This window comes from Ochotona princeps, chromosome 14 (assembly GCF_030435755.1).
Source record: "Ochotona princeps isolate mOchPri1 chromosome 14, mOchPri1.hap1, whole genome shotgun sequence".
NCBI lineage: Eukaryota > Metazoa > Chordata > Mammalia > Lagomorpha > Ochotonidae > Ochotona > Ochotona princeps.
The window spans coordinates 60,463,208-60,484,830 of NC_080845.1; the positions used below are offsets into that span (position 1 = coordinate 60,463,208).

A 21,623-nucleotide genomic window follows, 5' to 3' on the forward strand; every position below is an offset into this window, starting at 1 on the left:
ATGGTCCTGCCATCATCATTGCTCTTCCACCTTCCCAGTGGTGTGGTCCATACTGACCCTGAACTCCAAGGGGAGGCTCAACTAAGGCACAGCAACCTGCTAACCCACCCCATTTCACAGCCAGCCTAGCAGCCTCTGCTATCCTTACCCCATCCCAAACCTACAGCCCTCGTTCATCCCACACAGCGCTCCCTTGTACACTTCACTCTAGTAACCACTCCCTCAGGGGAGAACAGACCTACAAGCTCCAAGACAGAGGACAGTTGTCTCTGTTTGCATTGCTTTTACAAAACACCCGAGACATGTACTGCCCACAGTTCTAGAGGCCCTCACGTCTCAGCTCCAGGTACCTGCAGGTTCAGTGTCTAGTGAGGCTTGCTCTCTGCTTCCAGCTTGGTGCCTTAGAGCTGCATTCTCACATAGTAGAAAGCAGAAAGGCAAGAGGGATGAATGCCATGTCCTCACACAGAGGAAAAGATGGAAGAAGCGAACACCTCTTCCAACCCTATTCTATGGACCCTAACCCTAATCCCAAAAGCTCCACCCTCATGACCCAAAAAAAGTTCCGCTTTTTAAGATCATCACATTGATAATGAATTCTCCACTCTTACTTTCATGGCAGATACATTCAGATCACTTCATGGACCAAACCAGCCACCAGATTTTCAGTCTTAAAAAATGGATAATCAAGAACTAGTGGATACCTGGGAAATTGGATGAGAGCAAGGAAATGTCTTAACCAGACAGATCAGCTGCCCTTGGATCATTCTAAGAACTGATGAGAATGTCACATAAATGCTAAGGCATTCCCTTGAAACCCAACGTGACATTGACATCACAAAATTGACTCATTGGCGATTTAAGGAGGTTACTAAGGTCTGCAATTTGGAAAGCCTGTTGAAAAAATTAGATGGGTTAACAACCAGAAGCATGGCTTCTCAGAGAAACAGATGCGCAATGAGCAAGGACAGAATACACGGAGGAGGGCCCGGCAAGGCGGCCTAGCAGCTAAAGTCCTCGCCTTGAACGCGTCGGGATCCCATGTGGGCTCCGCTTCTAATCCTAGCAGCCCTACATCCCATCCAGCTCCCTGCTTGTGGCCTGGGAAAGCAGTGGAGGACAGCCCAAAGCTTTGGGACCCTGCACCTGCGTGGGAGACCCAGAGGAAGTTCCTGGCTCCTGGCTTCGGATCAGCACAGCACCGGCCATTGTGGTCACGTGGGGAGTGAATCATCAGAAGGAAGATCTTCCTCTCTGTCTCTCCTCCTCTCTGTATATCTGACTTTGCAATTAAAAAAAAAAAAATAAAGAAATCTTAAAAAAAAAAAAAAAAAAGAAGAAGAATACACAGTGGAATTAGCAGTTAGGGTATCCAGCATTTGACATCCACTTCTTCAACTTTCATGGTAATTTCATGGAAATTTTCATGGTAAGTTGTTGAGGATGGGGGACGACTCAATGGCTCAATTGGCTAATCCTCCGCCTCCAAGCCTGGGATCCCATGTGGGCACTGAGTTGGTTCCCAGACATTCCACTTCCCATCCAGCTCCCTGCCTGTGACCTGGGAAAGCAGCAGGGGACAACCCAAAGCTTTGGGACCCCATGGGTGTATGCACCCATGTGGGAGACCCAGAAGAAGCTCTTGGCTCCTGGATTCAAACTGGCTCAGCTCTGGCTGTCGCAGCCATTTGGGGAGTGAACCAGCAGATGGAAGATCTTTCTATCTCTCCTTTCCTCTGTAAATATACCTTCCCAATAAAACAAATAACTTTTGTGAAGCTGTTGAGGGGAACTGAGCAACCAGAAGGTGGGAGAAGAAAAATGTCAACCGTGTTGTAAAGCTGAAATACAGATGGATGTGGGTTCTGACTTTGTAGGACAAAGAGAGCTCAGTGCCCGGAGGGTGGGAGCCAAGAATCAAGATGGTTCTGCAGACAACCCAGGGGAGCTATGAGCATTAGCGGTCTGAACGTGGAGGTGAGGTAGAGAACAAACACGGGGAAAGTTGGCAAACACCCAAGCCAGAACAGCCACCCATGTCCTCAGCCCTGTCTGGGCTGCCACGCTCAGCTGTTACCATTTTTCTTCAGAGATGGCAGGGGTAAGGGTGGTCCAAGGCTCTTGCCCATCCCTCCCCAACCCTATCCAGGCAGGAGGTTGCAGTGTTTTTTTCCCCAGGAAAAGATTTTATTGACAACACAGAAAGTCAAGGTCCCATACAGGTGTATGGTCCCTGCCCAATCCTTGAGCAGGGAAGTTACGGTCAGAAACCACTCAGGGTTGCAGTAGCTCTTGCTTGGTGTAGAGCGTACATCCTAGATTCCCCTGAGGGTTAGTGTGGAGTGCCCAGCCTGGGCACACCTGAGGGAAGACTCACATCGAGGACAGGTGTTGGGCTTAGTGGTTATGATGCCCACATCCGTCAGCAAAGGACCTGCCTTGAGCACCTGCCTCCTGCTTCTCCCCCCAGCTTCCTGCCAAGGCGCACTCTGGGAGGCAACAGTGATGGATCAGCTGATTGGGTCCCTGCCAGGCTGAGGGGTTAGTGAGCAATTGACAACAGGTCTTGACCTATTTGCTGAGACTATCTGAGAAGTGTGCGAGGACAAGGGCTGCCTGTCCTCTTTTGTCTGCCTCTGTCCCCTTTGATTACTTGTGGAACCTCTGCATAATTTAGAAACATAAACAGACAAATTTCCACACTGAGGAGAGGTTTCTGTGGAAATTAATGTTTTTGTTAGTATCAATGTTTTTATTTTTTTATTTTGACTTTTATTATTTTTAAAAACTTTATTTTTATTGGCAAGGCAAATATACAGAGAGAAGGAAATACAGGGAGAAAGATCTTCCTTCCTCTGGCTCACTCCTTAAGTGGCCTCTACAGCCAGGCTGAGCCCATCCAAAGCCAGGAACCAGAGGCCTCTTTTGGGTCTCCTACGTAGGTGCAGGGTCCCAAGGCTGTGGGCCGTCCTCTCTTGCTTTCCTAGGCCACAGTCAGGGAGCTGGGTGGGATGTGGAGCATCCGAGACACAAATCAGTACCCATATGAGAATCCGACACATGCAAAGTGAGGACTTTAGCCATTTTCAACTTTTTTTATGATTTATTTATTTATTTATTTAAAAGAGTTAGAGACAGAAACAGAAATTGACTGCATGTGCTGGTGCACTCCCAGGGAACGGGTAGGCCCAAGGCAGGTGCCATGACTCCGTCCAGTTCCCTCCATGTGGGTACAGAGGGCACATGGAATCCATTTTCTGCTGCTTGGCAGGTCAATGGATTGGAAGCAGAGCAGGCGGGACTCTACTGGATGCTGTATGGCAATCCTAGGTTATCGGCAGCAGTTTAACTGCTTGTGCTACAACCCCAGCCCCGGTATCTCATTCTAATCTTATTTTCACTTCTGCAGTTTGCCTCAGCAATAGAAAACCACACCTTGACTTCAGTGAAAACTCAGGCTTTGGGGTGGGCCTTTGATGCCTGATACATGCTTGCTTATGACGTTTGTTTCCCCAATTGAAGCTTGAGTCTCAGCCCCAGCTTCCTGCTGAAGTGCACCCAAGGAGGCAGCAGGTAAGGGCTGAAGTATGTGGGTCCCCACCACCCATGTGGGAGACTCAGACTGTGTTCTCGGCTCCTGGCTTCCACCTGGCTTAGCTCTAGCTGTTGCAGGTATTTGCGGGGGAGTGAACCAGCAGATGGAAGATCTGTCTCTTGTTTCTTCAGACAAAATGAACGTAAATAAAAATAAATTGAACAATTTAAAAGCCAGCTTCCTAAAAGAAAACTCAATCCTTGTCAGCATAGTCTTTTTCAAAATGACTTTGGGGGCCCGGCGGCGTGGCCTAGCGGCTAAAAGTCCTCGCCTTGAACGCCCCGGGATCCCATATGGGCACCGCTTCTAATCCTGGCAGCTCCACTTCCCATCCAGCTCCCTGCTTGTGGCCTGGGAAAGCAGTTGAGGACGGCCCAAAGCTTTGGGACCCTGCACCCGCGTGGGAGACCAGGAAGAGGTTCCAGGTTCCTGGCATCGGATCGGCGCGTATCGGCCCGTTGTGGCTCACTTGGGGAGTGAATCATCGGAGGGAAGATCTTCCTCTCTGTCTCTCCTCCTGTCTCTGTATATCTGACTTTGTAATAAAAATAAATCTTTTTAAAAAAAATGACTTTGGTTCTGGCGAATGAGGTTAAAAGCCAAGTGCTTTGCAAGCAAGCATGAAGCAGTGGCCTTGGAGGGGTGCCCCCGGTTCCCAGAGGAAGGGTGAGGTCGGGAAAATTAGGATTAGGGTTAGGGTCAAGGTTAGGGCTGGGGTTTAGGGTTAGGGTTAGGGTTAGGTTTGTGTCCTAATGGAACAGAGCTTTTTAAGCCCAGAGTTTCTACAGCAGAACCTTTCATTTTGGTTGCTCCATAAAATAGCTTTTCAAGGCGGGATCCTAAGCAGGTAGGAAGTTTGGTCTCTTGTGGACACACTTGACTCTGTTGTGGGGGCAGCACACAGCAGGTAAGACTGGCCAGCAAGGAGGCCAGGCTGCCTTCTGTGAGAGTTGGAAGAGGGACAGCGACACAGTGGGGGTGAGGGGATGTCACAGTGCCAGCAGCAACTCCATCACCTTGGAGTGACGGTGAACGTGTCGTCTTGTCCACGTGCAGCACGCTTTGGGGCCAGTTCATAATACCTCCTCCCCGAGTTTCCTGGGAGGCCCAGGCCTGAGCCCCAGCAGCCTCCTACTTTTCTGGTCACTTTCCTCTGCAGCTTCAGGGCTATGGATGACTGCCACAGCCAACAGTGAAGTACAGCCAATCTGCTGCTCTGGAAACTTTTCCATTGCTTACCTGCTCTGGCTACTGTTGGATACAGTCTGAATGTCCAAGGCATCATTGAATTATACTCCCCATCAATGGGAAACTTAATCCCACTGTGATTTGTTGAGGTGGGGCCATAAGGGAGCTTTTTGGGATTCCATAATGTCAAAGAGTGCACCCCCATGACTGAATTTTGGCAGCTTTATAAGAAAAGGAAGGGACTGGTGCTGTGGCCAAGCCATCCAACACTGGCATTCCAGATGAGCCCTAGTTTGAAACCCTGCTGCTCCACTTTCCATCCAGCTCCCTGCTTATATGCCTGAGAAAAATAGTGGAAGATGGCCCCAGTGCTTGGGTCCCTGCAGCCACACGAGAGAGCTGGAAGAAACTCCTGGCTTCTGGCTTTGTTGTATCCCAGCCATGGCCATTGCGGTTATCTGGTGAGTGAATCAGTGGAGGGAAGATCTCTCTCTGCCCTCTTCTCTCTGTAACTCCGTCTCTCACCATGTCATGTCCTGGACTGCCTCGGGTGGGCCTCTGTCACCAAGAAGATGGCCACCAGAGAGTGGGAACTCTGAGCTCTAATAAACCTTTTCTTTGTCAAGGTCCCCAGCTGCAGGTATTTCCTTAATCTAATGCAACGTGCACTAATGCAGCCACTTGCTACCTAATGCAACACCTCGTTGTAGCTGCCTGTACAAAGACTACTGCCCATGGGAGGGAGAGGGAGAGAAGCATGTCTCACAAAAACCTGTGGGGTGAAGACCAAAGCCAAGCATTATTGGTGCCCTTTAAACTGCCACCCTCAAATTTCAATCCGTGGGACTGAAGCTCATCTGTTAAACCACACATAAGTGAGGCTGATGCTCCTATGAGGGTATATGACCTAAGTGCTTGAACAACTGGCACTTCCGGGGAAATGGGGAGATAGGTCCGCATGGTGTCTTTTTTAAAAAAAAAAAATTTTATTGGGAAGGCAGATTTACAAAGAGAAGGAGAGACAGAGAAAGATCTTTCATCCACTGTTTCACTCCCTAAGTGGCTACAAATGGCCAGAACTGAGCCGATCCAATTTAGGAGCCAGGAGCTTCTTCCAGGTCTCCCATACAGGTGCAGAGTCCCAAGGACTGCTTTCCCAAGCCACACGTAGGGAGCCGGTGCAGAAGTGAAGCAGCCAGGAGTAGAACCAATTCCCAAAAAGGTGCTGGTGTTGCAAGACAGAGGATTAGCTTGTTGAGCCACTGTGCCAGCCCCCACGAGGTGTCTCTGATCTGCTTAAAAGCAACACTGTGGTGTGGGTGGGCAGTGTGTTGGCTGGGGAGCCAAGAGTTTGGGGCTCAATTTACTCTTTTTAGGCACTCGTCTGGAATATCACTTGCGGGGGGCGGGTCCCAGGTGGTTGCCCTCACTGCAGACAACAGGGAAAGCAGCCCTTGAAGGGGTTAGGCTTACTGGGGAAATTTCTGGAGATTTTGTCCAATTCTCTCCCAACCTCCTAATACCTATCGGGAATCAAGCAGGAGAGATTCCAGATTCTTCAAAGCCCCAGAGCCAGAAATACGGGTTCCAGGTCAGCCCTGTTCTGGTCGCTCCTGTGTCCTGGGCTGCCCTTTATCAGCCACCTTCCGAGCACGTAGGCCTACAAGCCCTCCCCCCCGCACTGCTGCTGGCAGTGCAGTCCAGCATGTTCCCACGTGGCCAACCTGTCTAGACACCCGGCCTGCAGGGACAGCGGCTGCTATGGCAGGGAGTGTTGTCAGGAGGTGCCCGCTGGGGGCCAAAATCACCTTCTCATCTCATTTCCTACCAGCTGTCTTCCTTCTGCCCTTCATCATCCCACGGGGTAATCACTCTTTTTTGGACAGTGTTGCAAATGTTTGGGTTCTGCCATCCTGAGCTCCCTTCCCTACTTTTGCAGGCCGAATGCTGCGAGTACAGGGCGGAGCTCAGCCTCCCTCCCACTGGATGTCCTGCCAGGGCCCGGTGTGTTCTGCACGTGTCTCAATGGTGGAGAATGACAACAATGCTCTTGCATTCAGAGATCCCAAGAGGGTGGCTCTTCCTGGAGTGTGGGGTTGCCCTATGCTAGTTCCTGTCACATTTCCACATGAAAAGCCCAGGGAACACAGGTTCAAGCCCTCCCGAAAGTGCAAGTCATCTCCTCTACTTTCCCCCGGGATGGTCATCATGGGCACTGACCACCGAGTATGCAGCACTGTGGCCTTGATGCTTCCCTGTCCTCCTGGCTGTCCCAACCTCAGCTGGGGAGGGCAGACAGCTGGAAGTTAGGGTCACCTTGGAAGTGTCTGAGTTAAGAGTCAAGCTGGATCCCTTCAGATTCCAGGTCTAGACCCTCTCAGCAGAGTGGCGTGTGTGTGGGGTGTGTGTGTGGGGTGTGTGTGTGTGTGTGTGTGTGTGTGTGTGTGTGTGTGTGTTTCAGGTAACCCCGCCCCCCCTGCAGAGCAGCAGAACAGGGCAAGGGGCAGCTGAGCTCCCTGCTATCTCCTCCCATGCTGAGCATCCTGGGGCCCTACCCTTGCCAGCTCAGTTAGCTGGGCTGGGGAGGGGGTTCTGCATCTGCTCCTCAAGCTGGGCATGGGCTCTTGGGTCTTTCTTTGTCCAACCGTGGGAAGAACTGCTGGGGTCTGTGAGCTCTGCTCATGGTGGCCTGTGATCATGAGGAAAGACGTACTGCAGCACACCGAGCCAGCCTGGCCTAGACAGGGAGCACCCTGACTCTTCACATTTTGGGGAAGCTGTGGTGTCCCTCCTGGGTCACTCAAGTGCATGAGCCTGGCCATTCCTTCTGCATGAAAGCTGTTTCAGCACCGCCTAGGGAGGGTCCCCAGCTCCCCAAACCTGGGCCAGTCACAGCAGTCACCACATGGGGCAGGGTGGTCTTTGCACCCAAGGGGGTGGCATTAAACAAACCAAACCAAGAGAGGGGGTGCCTGCCCATCCCTCACTGGAACAGGAGGGTCTGGTTCTGAATACTTTAGCCCAGAGACAAGGGGCTGTTGTTTTGGGTGGCTGCTTGATCTGCTCACATAGCAGGTGCAGGCCCGTAAACACACACAGCTCCAAAGCCCAGAAGATGCACTTAAGCATAGGGGGCCTTGAAAAAGGCATGGGTTAGTCCAGGCACTTAGAGGGGTGAATTGACCATAAAGAGGTGATCGGGAGCCAGGGCTCCTGTCGTGGATACCTGGGGCCAGGCCTGAGGCGCAGCCTCTGGTCCTCTCTTAGGACCTGGGGATAGGGCATTTTTGGGTTAAGGGAGGGCGGTAGTAAGAGCGAAGCGAAGATGGAGGGCAGGGGAACGAAAGAAACCGCGTTGGGTGAAGAGATGGCAGAGAGATCAGGGACTGAGAGCGCGAGTAGGCAGAAGGAAGAAAGGGGTGGGCCGAGGGGAGGGAAGAAACGCGGGGGAGGGGAGCGGAGGAGGCGGGAAGGGAGGGAGCGGGGGAGGGGCTCGGCGCCCTCGTCCCCGCGCCGGCCTCCGCGCCCTCGCGCGCCGCAGCATCCCCGCGCCCTCGTCCCCGAGCCCCGCGCCCGCCGCCGCCGCCGCCACCGCTGCCGCCGCCGCCGCTGCCGCCGCCATCGCCATTCCTGGCGCTCCGCTCGCCTGGCCGCCGGGGCAGGGCGCGCGCTCAGGTAAAGAGCCGGGTCGCGTGGAAGGGAGCGCGCGGGGCGGGCAGGTGCCGGGGGCGGCTGGACCCTTCGTGGAGCCCTCTGGCCGCGCCCCGGGGTGCTTCCCGGTCCTATCCAGCAGCCTCCTCCTGAGACCCCCTCCCGGGACGCCACCTGGAGCTTCCTGGCCAACCCTCTCCTTGGACGCCTGCCTGGACCCTCTCCTTCCCGGTCCCCCAGTCCTCCGGAGTCCCATTCCCCTGCCCGTTTCGTGCCGCGCGGGGGGCGCGCAGGTGGCTCCCCGGACTCCGGGGCGCGGGGCATGAGGCAGACCCGGGTCGGGCAGGGGGCGGCGCGCCCGGCCAGGCCCCGCCGCGCCCCGGCCCGCCCGGTCAGGCCCGCTCCGGCCATTCTGGGCCCAGCCCCACCCCCGCTTCCCTCCTTGCGGGCTTGTGTTTTCCATTTCAGTCTCAGAGGCCGCGGCCTCTGGGAGTGGACCCGGCGCCGCGCACTCAGACAGGTGGGGCAGGTCGCCCTCGCCTGGCAGTGGGCGCCACAGGCCTTGGCTTCCTTCAGGGTTTTGGCGGCGTTATTCTACAACCACCCGCCCCGGGAGAGCCACAAGCCTTAGCTCCGCGGTGCTGCACCTGTTGCAGGCGCCTGGCGAGTGCGAGGGGCCGAATCGCCGGGGCTTTGCCAGTGAAAACCTGGCGAAGAGAACTGAGGTTGTGGCTGTCTTTTGGTTTGGTTGAGGATTCTGGGGGTTGGGTGGGTGTGTGGGAGCCTGGAGGTGGGCAGTTGGCTTACCACGAGGCCTGTTGTGGAGGCTGGTGCCTGCTGGCCGCCACGATTGCTACATGAAATTGCTCAGCTTTTGTTTTGAAAGCTTCCACTCTGCTGAGCACATCCCAACCCCCCCTTCCTCTCGATTTCCCTGTACCCCCACCCTCTGCCCCGGGGTGCTGTGCCCTGCCCCCCCCCCCCCCCGCAGCCAGCTTTCTTCCTTTGCAGATCTTAGTTCTGAGTCTTTTTCAACTCTCCAGGGTGCCACCGAGCGGAAGTTTTCTTTCCGGGGAGTGAGGTGACAGCAGCAGCATGTCACCTCCTGTGTGCCCCAGGCCTGGGGTCTGCCAGCCACCGGCTGGCTGCCCAGGAGGTTATTCGGGATTGTTTACTGTGTCTCACAAATAAGTGGCATTGGCTGGGGCTCAGCCGGTTCTGCTTAGATGCTCCAATCTGTGCACGCCATGTGTTGGTGATCGCCCAGCAAGAGAAGAAAGCTGGCCTGCCCCCCCCCCATCCCACCGCCCCCTCAGGGAAAGGGCTGGGCCAGGGAGGAGCGCCTTGGGAGTGACTGTCAAGTCAGCAAGAACACATGGCCGTGGCAGGCCCTCAGAGCTCTCTGCCTTAGCTCCAGCTTGCAAGTCCTGAGGCTGGAGTGGGAGCCTGGCATTGCCTTCCCCACGGTGGACTCACCTGTCTCTGTCTAGACCCTGAGAGAGCACCCCCGCACTTCTGAGTAGCACACAGGCTGTGAGAGTGGCCCGGCCTTGGCCATGCTGAGCTGTCCTGTGGGGTGGGTCTGGGGCGGCGGGCATGGCCTTGGTGACGTCATGCAGTTGTGGGCAGCCTGCTGCAGGTGGGTTGTCTGTGGTGGCGGATGTTAAGCAGTGCGGTCTTGCCCACCCTGTGCCTGTGCTGGGGAATGCTCTCTAATGGCTGGCTTAGAGTGAGCAGGGAGGGGGCGTCTGCTGGGGCCAACCAATCAATAATGCTTTGCAAAGATCAATGTTTTTTGTTCTTGCGCTTCTTGAGGGAGCCTACTCGGGGTTGGCGGGGAGGATGGAGCTAGAAGGGGAGTGGCTGCAGGGTCCCTTCCTGCTGTTGCCTGCCTGTGCCCTCTCTGCTGAGGTCTCTACTCTTGTACCTGTGCTGGCCTGGGGGTGGACTTGGCTTCCTGATTGCTTAGTAATGCGCAGCACCTTTGCCCTGTGAGGGTAAAGGGACTTTGGAGAAGGGTGTGCAGGGTGGCTGTGGGAGGGGTGGGGGTGTGGTGTAGGAGATCATGGGAAAGTATGAATCAGAACGTGCCCCCTACACATGGTGGAGGGCGGTCCCAGAGGCTGGAGGAGTCACTTCTCCCATGCTTTGGAAGCTCCTAGAGGGAAGAGGAGGAGGAGGGTGTGAGAAGCAGGGTGCAGGTGCTGGGGAAGGGGAGAGTTGCTCTCATTGTCTCCTAGGCTTAGCAGGTATAGCTTGGGCAGTGCCCCTGTGCTCCCACTGCAGGGCATTTGTGTCTTGGAATGTCCCCAGGACAGTCTCTTGGAGTTGGGCTGGCTCCGGCAGCTCCTGTGCTTGGGTAGAAGGTTGGCCTCTTGCGATTCTGTCATCAAGAGGTGGTATGCTGGGAGCAATGACCCGTTGAGGGGTTCCAAGGATGACCCAGGTGAGCCTGGGACCTGGAGCTGCGAACCCCCAAAGTGGGATTTCGCTTTGGATTGCCAATTCAGGTGGTCTTTGCGATGAGCGAGTTGGCATTGGAAGCGGGATGCTTCCTACTGCCTGCTGCCCTGCTTCTGCCTCCGGGCAGCCTTCTCTCCCACAGCCTCGCTGAGGTCATCTCTACATGGCAACCCAAGGTTGTGACTGTGGACCAAGCCTGACCCGCAACTCCCAGCCAGCTCCACAGCACATCTGAGAATCACTGCTTTGGAAGTGAAGTTTATTGCATGATTGAATATTTGTTGAGTGATGATTTTTTTAAATTCAAATTTTTATTGATTTCAGAGTCAGGGTGCTGGACAGGGAGGGAAAGAAGTTGAGAGAGAGAGAGAGAGAGCTTTCAGCTGAGTGGTGGCTTCACCATCCCAGGCTGCACCAGGCTGAAGCTAGGAGCCTGGAACTCTGGCCCCAGCACTTGGATCCTCTCTGTTACTTTTCCCAGGTGCGTTAGCAGGCAGCTGGATAAGAAGAGTAGCTAGGAGTCCAGCTGGCACTCTGTATGGGATATGGCGTTGCTTGCAGAGGCTTAAGCCACTGTGCCACAGAGGTAGCCCCTGAATGGTGGTTTTCAGGGAGTGCTCAGTAAGAGCTGCATGGCTGTGTGAGAATGACCTATACCGTGTGGCACTAGGTGTGGAGCCCTCGCAGGCCAGCCCAGGGTCAGTGACAGGTGGAGAGGTGTGCCATTGTCCGCAGGAGGGCTGTTGGGGGTCTGGGTGGACAGCCAGGTCCAGCACTGTGTTTTGGTCACTTCTGTGCTTTCACACTGCTCTATTTTAGTCCAGATGTATGCCGTTAGACACCAGAAAGTGCCATTGGGCCTTAGCTTAGCAGGTCTTCTTTGGTAGATGTGCCAATACATGAAGTGAAGGCGTCTCCTCTCAGAGCAGAATGTGTGGGGTGAAGCCTTTTGTGTGAGCACAGGTATGGGCAGCCCCAAGGAGAACTTACAGTTACAGAGAGAAGATGAGGACAGACCGAGAGAGAGAGAGAGAGAGATCGAGATCTCTTCCAGCTACTCCCAATGGCCATGACAGGAGGAGCTGGTCCATTCCCAAGCCAGGAGCTTCTTCCATGTGTCCCACATGGGTGTATTAGCAGGGAGCTGGATCAGAAGTGGAGCCTGTATAGGATGCTAGGGCCCTACTGTGCCACAGCCTTAGGCCATGTGATTTTCCGGGGCATTTTCAGTCACACTTGGCTTTGTAAACTATCCTTATACAGCTTCAGGCTGGACAGTGTGGCTGTCACAGGCCTGTGGATCGGTTGTTATCGACCTGCGGAAGAAGCGTTCAGGAACCTTGAGAGGGCAGAGCAGTGTATCTGGACCTGGGCAGATGGGTCCCTGAAGATTCCCAAGTGTGTCAGTCAGTAACTAAGTACTCCGGCAGAGGCTGGCCAAGCCAGGCTCCGGTCCCATGGCCCCAGGGGAACCTGCACCAGGGCCTCTTCTAGGCTGGCCTAAGTCCCCGTTCCCCTTGTGGTTGGTGACCGTGAAGCCACAGGCCCCCAAAGAGCAGAAAACGGCACATTTGGCACAGATGTCTACAAAGTGAAGGATAGAGTTTACCCAGAATTCTGATGATTCAGGGTATTTTTTGGAATTTCCTCACCCTGTGCAAGAAATCAGGCTTGTGTGAGCAGCTTTTCTGTGCTTCCCTCTGGTCTGGAATCTGGGGGCTGGTATGGCCCTTTGATGGGTGTGTTTGGGTTATGTTTGGGAGGACAGGATGTTTCCTTTGAGGCTACATCTGGCTTTGTCCATGTGTTTGGGAGTTTTTGCTCTTGGCCTGCTGGGTGGCCCGTGTTTTCTGTGGGCTGGGAGGGTGCAGCCGTGTGCTGCCGTGATGCGGCAGTACACCTCAGAACCCAGCATATTGTGTGTGCAAGAGCCACCCACCTTGGTACCCGGCACAGGTACCCATCTGGTACCTCAGTGAGCATCTTCCTTTTCCCTGTCCAGGTCGTTCTAGCCATCCCTTCCCGCTGAGGTGCCTGGTGCTGGCCCTCAGGCCATGGTGAAGGATTGGGCACCTGCCACCTCTTAGATTTGTATTCTTGGTGCAGTTTTACCACTTCTCCCAGCAAGTGTGTATTTTGTGAGTGCCAATGACAGCCGTTAGCCAGGAGCAGGAGACCCTGCCCAGGAGGATTCATGATAAAGTAGCAGGAGAGGTAAAACCAGCAAGAGAGAGGTAGACCAGGTTACAGTGCCCGTAGCAGGCTAGCAGGGCAGGGGACATCAAAGTGGGGGTGTCTGTGGTTTCGGATCAGATAGCCTGCAGACTGCCGTTAGTCAAGAATGTGGAGATGGTGAGATGTAACACCGGGGGTGCCTGGCACGTGCTGGGACACCTGGACAGGATGAGCTGGAGTTCTGAGCAGCTCCTGTTGAGGTTGGCCTCTAGGTGTTTTGGAGCCCAGGAGTGCTATGGCTGATTCGATGAGGACTCTTTAAGGAATGGGGCATCTGGAGTTGCACAGGGTCCTGGCACAGGCCACTCAGGAGTCACCATCACCATGCAATGGGTGGGGAGGGTTGCAGGGGCGCAGTGCTGTGTGAGTTGGGGCTGGGGTGAGGAGCTGGGTGGGTGTGAAGGAGGCTTGAGTGTTTGGGGAGTGGTCTGGAAGCTGGAGAAGCAGCCAGGGGGCTGAGCCTGGGGCGAGGCGCCAGCAGAGGGGTGGGAGATGTCTGTGGGTCACGGTGGAGTGTGCAGCAGTGGCAGCATGATGGTGGCCACGAGGTCTGAGAGGTAAAGCCGAAGGGTGACCTCGGCCTTTCCAGCCTCGAGGCACTGGGATGTGTAGGGCCTGTGTGAGTGAAGGCCAGGGCCAACCTGAGTTTTGCAGGAGGAGGAGTCTGACTGCCCCAGAATTTTGCAGCACAGGACACTGGTCTGTGAGCAGCTGTGGCTGATGGCGGTGGAGGGCGGGCGGGTGGTGGGGAGAGAATGAACGTGTGTTTAGGTTTCCAGAGAGTGGAGAGTGCTAGGGTGGGAGAAGAGACTTCCACAGGCTGTCCAGGTTCTGCGGTACATCTGCTTGCTCCCCTGAGAACCTTGGTGGACTTGTGAATAGCTCCGTACTTCTGCTTGGCCCTGGGGTCTCCACACAGAGCAGAGGACCCAGCATGGCTGAGACCGTGGTGGTAACTGTGATGGCCGGCGGGCTGTGGCAACTGAGCTGTGAGCACAGCAGTGGGAAGTCATGGTGATGGAGCATCCCTGACTGTGAGGTTCCAAGTCAGGTGGTGAGTGCCCTCCTGGTTTGAGAGGATCCCTAGGGAAAGGAGCTGGCCGGGTGCTGCACAGGTAGACGGGTGGGCCTGGCCATAAGCTCGGGTGGGTTTTGGCTGTCCTGTGCTGTCCTGCTAGTCCTCTTGATGTACACTCACTGGGCCGGGAGGGTGACCTGCATGTCCCCACCACCCTGACCTGTGCTGGAGGATAGAGGGTGTCTCCACAGGAGGTGTCCCTGGGGGACATGCCCCCTGCATCAGTGGCTCTTGGCTGGGACCAGCATGGTGTCTCCGTGCTCTGACCAGGGGCATCTGGTGTACAGGTGTGATTGAAGAACTGCCTGGCGCAGTTTTTCAGGGTGTAGGGGAGAGCAGTTGGGGCGCCAGCACAATTGCACAGTAGACTAGGAGTGGCTTAAGGTGCTCATTTTCAGAGCACCGTGCAGGGATTCAGGCCTGATGTGTGCAGTAGTGTGGCGATTCCACACCCGGGGCAGGTGCAGTGGGTTCATCCGCTTTGTGTGTGTGGTCTGTGGCTCTCTCTTGCCCCTTTACATTCACCCCGACCCGCTTTCCTGGTCCTCCTAGGTTAGCTTCTTGTGAATGAGATTGGCTTCTCTAGGGGTTTCAGAGTGGAGGCATATGTGTGTATTGCACTTTTTTTTTTTTTTTTTTTTTACCTTGTGTAATGTTTTGGAGATTCTTTTGTGCTGTTGTGGATGCTGGGTCTTCAGAAAGTTCATGGGAAACGAGTATTATGGAAAAAAAATGCACCTGGATTGCACATTTTGTGCACCAATATGAATGTGTTGTTCAGTTTCATTGCCCATGGAGCAGTTTGTGTGTCAGTACTTTGCGTAGTGTGGTGTTGTGTGACTGTGCCATGAATTGCATTTGTTCCCTTGCTTTGGTGGATGAGTGGATCATTCCCTGATTGGGATGATTGTGGCTACAAGTGCTAGGAGCTAAAACTCAATACCCGAAAGTTAAATAACCCATTAAAACTTGGGTAAACAAGTCACCAAGTATTATACGCACCAATGGCCAAGAATCGCATGAAGGATGGTCAGCGATATTGGTCCCTAGGAATTGCAGATCAAAACCACAGTAAGGTCATTGCTGGAGGGAAGGAAGGGTGGGGATGAAGGGAGAACAGGAAGGAGGGAGAAGGAGGAAGAGAGGGAGGAGTGTTCGTAATGGTGTAAAGCAGTGGAAATGACTGTACGTGGCAGTTAGAGATGCAAAATGATGCAGCTCTTTTGGGAAGCAGTTAAGTGTATGTCTAGAATCACTGTGTGGTCAGGCAAGTCTGTGCTGAGGTATCGAGAGCAGAGACTCTTCAGAAGAGCAGAATGTGGAAGTGAGCCACGCGTGTGTGTCAGCCACTGGGTGAGTAAGCAGCTTGTGCTGTATCCACACATGGAAGAGGGGTTGAAGCAACGACCCATCTCCTGCGTGAATGAACCTTGAAAGCCGTGTTACGTGAAAACAGCCAAACAGCTGCAAAGGCCACAACATTCATCTGGAATGTTCAGAATGGGCAACTCCAAAAAGGCAGAAGATGCATTCGCAATAGCCCGGGGCTGGGGCAAGTTAGGGGAGTGGGAGTGGCTGCCACTACCTATGGGGATTCCTTGTGAGTTCCTGAAAATGTCCTGGAACTAGATCGTGGCTATAATTGTATAACATTGTGAATGCACTAAATTGTATGCTTTAAAATGATCTATGTGTTTCACCACTGTAAGACAATGATTCCTTTTTGTTAAAAAAAAAAAAAGAAAGAAAGAAAGAAAGAAAAAGAAAAGATTTATTTTTATTAGAAAGGCTAGTTTACAGAGAGGAGGAGAGGCAGAAAGAGCTTCAGTCCTTCGATTCACTCCTCAAATGGCTGCACAGCCTGAGCCATTGTGAGGGGTCCCAGACACTGACCCTAAATGACACTGTGAGCATTCAGGGGCACATCTGGGTGATGAAGCATTTTTGCTTGTCTTGGGTTACCATCCAGGAGGAAAGTTGCTGGGTCCTTGGGTGAGCGTGTGTTTAGCTTGGTAAGAAACCCGCCAACTTTTTCCAAGTGGTTGTATCGTTTTACATTCTCACCACCTGGCATAAGAGTTGCAGTTGGTTCATGTCCATGCCAACACTTGCTGTTGTCAGTCTTTTTAATTTTAGCTGTTCCAGCTCGGACTTTATAGTGCTAAAGCACCGTGGTTTGTCTTGTACGTCTCTCTGCTTGTTAACTTTCTGCATATCCAGTATCTGTTCAGAAACTCTGCTCGCTTTTTAATTGGACGGTTCCTTACTTTTGAGTGGTTAGACTTACATATTCTGAGCTCCAGTCCTTTCTCTCATATTTATTTTGCAAATATTTTTTTAAAGATTTATTCATTTTATTACAGCCAGATATACAGAGAGGAGGAGAGACAGAGAGGAAGATCTTCCATCCAATGGTTCACTCCCCAAGTGAGCCGCAATGGTCGGTGCGCGCCAATCCGATGCTGGGAACCAGGAACCTCTTCCGGGTCTCCCACGCGGGTGCAGTGTCCCAATGCATTGGGCCGTCCTGGACTGCTTTCCCAGGCCACAAGCAGGGAGCTGGATGGGAAGTGGAGCTGCCGGGATTAGAACTGGCGCCCATATGGGATCCCGGGGCTTTCAAGGCGAGGACTTTTAGCCGCTAGGCCACTCCGCCGGGCCCCTATTTTGCAAATATTTTCTCTTCCCCTGTGTCTTGGCTTTTTTATCTTTCAAGGAGCAGGCATTTTAAGACTGACTTATTAGTTGTTTTATTGATTTGTGCTTTTTGTATTAGCAGTCCAACCCATGGATGTAAAGATTTCCTCTTGTATTTTCTTCTAAAAGTGCTGTGGTTTTAGCTTTCCAGCTTAGTTCTGGTAGATGTTCTGAGTTAATTTTCAGCTGGAAGGAGCTAAGGATTGAGATTCATACTTTTGCCTGGTGATTTCAGTGCTCTTTGTTGAGACCGAAAAACAAACCTAATGCTTGCTTCTCAAAGTATCTAAACAGCCTTGATTGAGAAGTATGACAGAATGAAGGGGATTTCTAAAGTGCACAGGAAATGTGGAGTAGGCGTCACTGCTACATGCTTTCAAACGTTGCACCAAAGTATGCTTAGCTTTCATTCCGTCCTCTGGGCGTCTTCACAGTGCCCTTGTTTCTGGATCCTGTTGAGTCCCTGCAGATCCCGGTGCCGTATTGCTTGGGTGACTTTGCCATGTCAGGAGGTGTGACAGCTTTGCTGTATTGTCAGTTCTGGATATAGTTACCTGGATTGTCTGTTTCTACAAGAAGTCAGCCTGGATTTCAGGGAAAGATTGACATTGTCCCATAGAAAGCCTTCTGACCAACGAACATGGCTGCTGTCTTTCCGTCTTGTTTCCTCCCTTTTTAAAAAATTTATTTTTATTCAAAGTCAGGTATACAGAGAGGAGGAGAGACAGAGAGGAAGATCTTCCCTCCAATGATTCACTGCCCAAGGGCTGCAACGGCCAGAGCTGCATCAGTCTGAAGCCAGGAGTCCAGAGCGAGGAGCCAGGAGCCTCTTCCAGGTCTCCCACGCGGGTACAGGGTCCCAAGGCGTTGGGCCGTCCTCCACTGCTTTCCCAGGCCACAAGCAGGGAGCTGGATGGGAAGTGGAGCTGCCGGGATTAGAAGCGGCGCCCATATGGGATCCTGGGTATGCAAGGCAAAGGCTTTAGCTACTAGGCTACCATATTAGGCCTTTCATTTCCTAGTTTTTAATTTTCTAGCAGTGTTTTGCACTTTACAATATACAGGTCTTGCTGTGTTCCTCAAAATTTCATCCTTTTGATGTTATGAATGACTTACAATTTTATTTCTGTATTGGCATATAAAAATCCAACCAATTTTTATGCTGTTTATCTTGTAGTCTCTGAGGATTCTTCAGGAGCTTTGTCCTGAAGTGCCTTACGATTGTCTGCATAATCTCCATGGTTATGAAGAAATACCGTTTTTGCTTTTTTCTTTACAAATACAAATGGAATTATTTTCCATGTCTTTTACAAGTGGTGGAACTGGGCTGGCTTGCTCTTTGCAACCTTAGAAGGAAGGAATTCAGTATTTTGCTTATTAGATCTGATGTCAGGTAAAAATGTTATGTAGGTGAGTTTTGAGAGGCTGAGAAAATTCTCTGTTTGCCTAGATTATTCTTTGGATCGTGAATGGATGGTGAATTTCATCGTATACTATTATTTGATCTATTGAGATGAGCATATGAATTCTCTGATTTTGTAAATTAATATGGTAAATTATATTATTTTTGAGTATTCACTTAACCCTGCACTTTTTTTTCCATTTTTTAAAATTATTTTTTAATAATCTTACTTAGTTGATTAGGGAACAAAGTGTCAAGGGCTACAGGGTGAAAGTGGGTAATACCATTGTTTCCACATCAATATCATTTTTCCCTGTATCTGGGGTCAGGGAAAAAAACAAAGGGAAAAGCCCCACCCAACCTCCCACCCATCCCAGATCCCCAACGGGAGGCAAGCTCTGAGGGTCCTGCTCATACAGTTTTGATAGTTCATCAGTTCTGGATTGCTGCCAGTCTCTCAGTTCCAATCGCAATGAACCCTCTTCAGAATCCATTGGCTGACAGTCTCTTCATGGTTGGGGTTCTAAGATCAGCAGTTCAGTTGGAGGGATCTCCAAAGAAACTTCATCTGAGATGATCCCAGGCCTGATTCTTGTGCGAGTTTGCTAGTAGAGTCCGACACCATCCGTCACACCAATTAGTTTATGCTCATGCTGGTCGTTGGGATTGCTGTAACCCTGCACTTTTTAAAAAAGATTTTTTTTATTTTTATTGGAAAGTTAGATATACGAAGAGGCCAAGAGACAGAGAGGAAGATCTTATGTAAGATGATTCACTCCCCAAGTGGCCACAACATCTGGAATTGAGCCAATCCTAAACTGGGACCCAGGAACTTCCTCCAGGTCTCCCACGCGGGTGCAGAGTCCCTAGGCTTTGGGCCGTCCTCGACTGCTTTCCCAGGCCACAAGCAGGGAGCTGGGTGGGAAGTGGGGCAACTGGGATATAAACTGGCGCCTATATGAGTTCCTGACTCATAGAAGGTGAGGACTTTAGCCACTAGACTACCTTGCCAGGCCCCAGCCTTGCACTTTTACCTTTTTTTCTTTTTAACGATTTATTTATTTTTATTGCAAAGTCAGATATGCAGAGAGGAGGAGAGACAGAGAGGAAGATCTTCTGTCCATTGATTCACTGCCTAAGTGATTGCAACAGCTGGTTCTGTGCTGATCTGAAGCCAGGAGCCAGGAACTTCCTCCACGTCTCCCGTGCGGGTGCAGTGTCCCAAGGCTTTGGGCCGTCCTCGACTGCTTTCCTAGGCCACAAGCAGGGAGCTGGATGGGAAGTGGAAAGCTGGGATATAAACTAGCGCCTATATGAGATGCTGACTCATAGCTGCTGAGATTAGAACCGGCGCCCATATGGGATCCTGGCGTGTTCAAGGCGAGGACTTTAGCCGCTAGGCCATCACGCCACGTCATCCTCTTGACATGCTGTCAGTCTCCCCCTTGTGTGCAGGAAGTAGGCTCCCAAGCCCCCAGAGGATGCCCAAGGCTGTGCTGTTGCCAGGCCCTCTGTTTCACGCCCTAAAAGGGAGTGCTTTATAACTGCTCTTGGACATACCTGAGTTAGCAGCACTACTACCCCTGTGCTTGTGAGCCATTGTAGAATTCAGGGCTTCCGAGCACAAACACTGCTCCCACCGCAGTTGAACTGATGACTCAGGTGGCTGGTCAACAGGCAGGTCGTGTGGACAGCATGAACATACTGGTCGGGGTTGACCCACATCGCAGAGGGAATGGAGCAGGACAGCACGAGGTTTGACCACACTGCTCTGAGTAGGACTCATTTAAAGCAAATGAATTGGGGGTGGTTGAGGCACTGAGCAGGTTAAGCTGCAGCCTGTGACATTAGACATGGATGTCACATGGGGTGTAGTGTGGGGTCCGTGTGAGTCCTGGCTGCTCTGCTTCTGCTGCGGCTCCCTGCTGACGTGCCTGAGAGAGCAGTGGAAGATGGCCCACGTACACGGGGTCCCTGCCATCTAAATTGGAGACACAGATGGAGTTCTCGGCTCCTGGCTTCCGTCTGACTTCCCGTGGACCTTGTGGCAGTCTGGGGAAAGAGCCAGCAGGTGAAAGATGCACTCTTTCTCTCCAACTCTGCTTTTCAAATAAATAAATAAATATTTAAAAAAATATGTGATCGGGCCCGGCGGCGTGGCCTAGAGGCTAAAGTCCTCGCCTTGAAAGCCCCAGGATCCCATATGGGCGCCGCTTCTAATCCCGGCAGCTCCACTTCCCATCCAGCTCCCTGCTTGTGGCCTGGGAAAGCAGACGAGGACGGCCCAAAGCTTTGGGACCCTGTACCCGCGTGGGAGACCCGGAAGAGGTTCCTGGTCCCGGCATCGGATTGGCGCATACCGGCCCGTTGAGGCTCACTTGGGCAGTGAATCATTGGAGGGAAGATCTTCCTCTCTGTCTCTCCTCCTCTCTGTATATCCAGCTTTCCAATAATAATAATAAAAAAAAATATGTGATCTCTGTCTTTCTTGAATTATTCATGTAATATTTTTGGACTGTGACTAAAACTATGGAAACCAGAATGGCAGAGATTCAGTTTGCTAAGCTTTGAAGGATATTTGCAGTGATTGGTGAGGGATATTTTCTTGTTCGCACCTTGATTTAGTGTTGATATCAGCAGTGATATTGATCCTACCAAATGATCTGGGAGTTGTATTCTCTTCATTATTATTTTTAGAGAGTTTTTGTAGGCATGGTATTCTTTTTCTTAAGTGTTTGCAAGAATTTAATGACAGAGCTTTCTGTGCTTTGGACTTCATGGGGAAGGCTTTATACCATGAATTCACGTTCCAGGACCATGAAGATTTTGTGTCTACGTGTGTCATTTCTGATGGTTTCGGTGATTTATTGCAGTATAATGTAAGTTCTGTGAAGTCCAGGCTATTGGTCACCCCTCTGGGTTTTGGTAGATGCGTATGTGTAATCATGTCACTGTGTCCTGCCCACGTGGGAGAGCTCCCTGGCAGCCAGGGAGCCTGTGCTGTCAGACCCACGTGTGTCACGTCATGGGGAGCACAGGCTTGCATACTCGCCCCAGACAGCCACTCTTACACTCCTTTGTGCTTTGGCTTTTTCCCTGGGTCCTGTCTGTGTTTTATTCTGGTAGCCTTTTCCAGAATGTTGTAGAACTGGCATTGTGCTGGTTGTGGCCTTTGGGGCAGCTTCCTTCTGTCAGCATCCTTGTGCTGTCAGACCCGTATCTGAAGAGTGATGTGCTGCAGAGCACTCACTGGGGATCGGTGGGGCATTTAGGGGATAATGTTCACATTGGCCTCTGGATGCGGCTTGCCTAGT

At 52.2% G+C, this 21,623-nt stretch overlaps 1 protein-coding gene across 4 annotated transcripts in view; it reads left to right on the top strand.

Annotated features, from left to right (window-relative positions):
• The first annotated feature begins 8,296 nt into the window (after positions 1–8,296).
• Positions 8,297–21,623, top strand: part of SEMA4D (semaphorin 4D) — a 107,817-nt gene continuing 94,490 nt past the window's right edge. For 2 of the 4 annotated variants that reach the window (XM_058672332.1, XM_058672331.1), the window contains exon 1: positions 8,297–8,458. The gene's annotated coding sequence lies outside the window, so the exon portion shown is untranslated. Of the gene's footprint in view, positions 8,459–8,863; positions 9,160–21,623 lie in introns of those variants that run through there. The other 2 variants (XM_058672329.1, XM_058672330.1) reach the window with 2 other exon arrangements.